Genomic DNA, 3,468 nt, shown 5'->3' with positions numbered 1-3,468 from the left:
TGGCTGAATGTGGACCCGGCTGTAATTACAGGGATCGTAATGTAATAATTGTTGCCATCAGAATGGCAAGTATTATCATAGCTTAAAATATAATGATTAGTTCCTTGAACACACTTCTAAAACCAAAATCAAAGCTCAAAGCATGCCAACAAAATGTAAAACTTTTAAAAGTGATCAGATCCGTGTATCAATTTTACAGTATACTGGTACAATTGAGAAAATGTTTATCCAGGAAACCGGATGCTACAAAACAGTCTAAACAAATGATGGGAAAGGACATATATCTATGCCTGCCAGGAGATTATATATTCATCTATGTTGCTAAATACCTAAAAATCCAATTTAAAACAAACAGTGTATCATATTGAATCACCTGCTAAACCAAACTCGTGACAGTTCAACAAGAGATTAACCATTTGGGCCATTGATAAGTGTCATCAACAATAAAGTCAATTATACTTACTCATTTTCCAAAATAAGTAACTGATAAAAACTATTGAAAGCCCAGATGCAGGAATTTACAACTGTGAGCTTAAAAAGAGATTCAGAACAAAAAAACTACTCATCCTTTGACATACTTGTCTTTCTTGGTGGCTTCTTAATCCTCTCGCTGTCAAGTTCACTCTCAGAAACTAAGCTGATGAATCAGAATCTGATGAGCCTGATGAACTAGAATAATCATCATTAGAGGTACATTCATCTGACGTGGGTAAAGACTTTTGCTGCTGCATTATAAGCCTTGGGAAATTCTTCAAATACTGACGCAAACTGTCGGTGATACCACCAAGACCAATGGAAGTAAAGAAATTGATAGCAAACCGAGAATCCTTGAAACTGTTCTTTGGAAAAATTGAGTCCAAAGACTCTTGCAGTGTTGGATCATTCAATTTTTCTTCAAGTAGCATTATACCCAGCTGCTCTGCCAGCTCCTGAAAGAGAATCTTTATAAAAATACGGGAAGAGGAAGTAGTATCTTCCTCTGTCAGCCGTATATAGGCAAGAGAATGCCACGAGAGAGCATTTGTACCAAACAAATGAGCAAAAAACTTTGCAACATTGCGTAGCTTGTTAGTCTCTAACCTGTGTATCATAGAATACTGTTGTACAAAACACTTATCAAAACATTCCTGATAATTTTTATTGATCATACAGAACCTTTGTGCAAGAAGTCCATAATAACGGAGGTATGTTCTCTCTTGACTGCAGCATTCTAAGAGCATGATGCACAACTCCATCTCTTGACCAGGTTCAAGCTTGATCTTTAGTAGCTTATGACCAGCTTCCTCAAAATCAACACTTGACATAATTGTCAAGTAAATTGTGCGTCTTAAATTGACCAAGTCTGTCTCTGTCTCGTCCTGTATTCTCAGCGTTTCTTCATCTTCCTTCTCCTCATCATCTGAATCATCACCTGAATCATTCTCTCCTTCTGCTTCCTCGGAAGAAGCATCTCCAAGAATATCTTTCTTCAGTTTTTCATATGCTGCCTCGTGCTCTAAGAACTCGGGATCTGGCTTGAAAACATCCAAACCGGCTTCTTGATCAAGTTCATCTCCCAGGGAAACTTCATGCGTTACCTGATCTTCTTGCTCTACAAGGTCCAATTCTGCACGCACAGCTGGATGACCCTCGAACTTACCTTTGCGAATTGCAAAAAGACCTTCAATTAAAAACTGCACTCGTTTGTCAATTTCCCCCTCATGGAGAATGACTCTAAGTCTTTCGAAAATCCCATTGAGACCTTTGGGTGAAAGGTCTTGCAACAAAGACCCACATTCTTTTACGAACCCAACGGCAACCTCTATGCTATCATCTGTAGGATTCTCTAGTAAGAGGGTGAGAACTTCCAAGGCAATAATCTCATGTGCAACTTGTTGATTCACCAAATGTGCTATGAATTTTGCTGCTGATATCAACATTTGCTTGTCATTGCGTTTGTATGCCCTCTTGAGCTGCAAAACAGTTCTTCGCAACAACAGACTGCCGAGTTCTGGATACTTTGTATTTACCACAGCAAGCAAGGCAGCAAAAACATCTGTAAATGCAGGGGATGCCATTTGGGATTTCATGCAAGACCTACAAAATATACCCCTTCCGCGGATGATATTCTCTGCAAGCAACTCCGGAATGATATTCTTGATGTTGGATGCATTTACCTTGTTTACTAAACCATTGATACTCTTCCGAAGGGCATCCCATGTTATGCGCTGGTATTCCACACTACTCTTGTCCTGCTCATCTTTCACTAGTCGAGCCAGCTTGAATGGGGGAATGTAAATACCACCACTTCTTCCTAGACCCTTCACGGTCTCTCTCACAGAAACTTCGCCATTCCTATTCTGAGATGGAGAGGTAACACCAGAAATTTTCAGTTCCACTGCCTCTCTTTTCCTCTTGTTTCCAGAAGCCGATTTATCACATAATTTGTGCTTATTTCTATCAGCTGTCTCCTTATAACCATCTTTTTCTTCAAGCATGTCGCTGTTGCGAGCTCTGTCAATCTTGGGCTGCCAATTCTCAGTCACCTTTTCAGATCTCCTCATTTTTGTATATCTGTCATGATCTTCGTGTCTTGTCATGTTTCTGTCCCAATCCCTGTTTCTATCTCTCCCGGCTATACCGCGATTCCTCTCATTCCCGGGCTCCTTGAGAGAAACCTTGATTCTGGAAATCTCTCGCACAAAAGACGTATTTCTCCTGCCTGTTGCATGTTTCCTATCCACGCCATTCTCTCGCTTTCCGTATTCTTCAAACGAAATTTCGCCTACTGATAACTGTTTCCCAGACGAAAGTCTCTCCCAATTTCGCTCACAGATGCTCATATATTAGGTCTCAGCTGCAATGGCTAATTCAGATTCACCCCTGCAACATTTTTTTTCAAAACTTATCATCAAAATTTGCAAGGGTTTTTTAAGGCAGATCCATTTTTCTTAGAACCAGAGAAAGAAAGATCTAATGGACTTACCTGGGGCAAGAAGAGCCTTAATCCGCTCGCTTTACCGCACAACTGGGCACAAGAACAATCAAAAAAATGTCAATGAATCACAAGCAAATAAATGACACTTTATAAAGAATGAGCGCTAATTTTGGTAACACGTACCTGTTGCATGGAATCACAAATACAAATACTTTATTAAGAATGAGGTCTAATTTTGGCAACATGTACTTGTCGCATTGAATGCTTTTTTATTTTAAACTAGCACTCGCATCTGGAAGAGCAAAGGGTGCAAATCTACATAAGCTGGTTGTCACACATTTCATTTTTAGTTGGACATTGAATTAAAATGAAAGGAAACATAAAAGCTTGAAAAACAATTTAAATATTGTTAATTTAAAATAGTTAAATCTAGTTGTTCTTTTAGATTCATACACACTTATTATAAAACTTAAAGAAATGTAGAAGGGGAAAAGAAACAAAAAAGAGTTAAATTGGTACATACATTTTTTCCACAAAGTAATCTATTTTTG

The 3,468-nt window shown here is 38.7% G+C and overlaps 1 pseudogene; it reads right to left on the bottom strand.

Annotated features, from left to right (window-relative positions):
- Nucleotides 1-390: 390 nt before the first annotated feature.
- On the bottom strand, nt 391-3,095 carry LOC149580698 (uncharacterized; annotated as a pseudogene).
- Between the last annotated feature and the right edge of the window lie 373 nt (nt 3,096-3,468).

This window comes from Cupressus sempervirens, chromosome 1 (genome assembly GCF_028749045.1).
Source record: "Cupressus sempervirens isolate cs-2001-9-10 chromosome 1, ASM2874904v1, whole genome shotgun sequence".
NCBI classification, from domain to species: domain Eukaryota; kingdom Viridiplantae; phylum Streptophyta; class Pinopsida; order Cupressales; family Cupressaceae; genus Cupressus; species Cupressus sempervirens.
The sequence above is the reverse complement of the archived record's forward strand: the minus strand, read 5'-3'. Positions and strand labels throughout refer to the sequence as shown.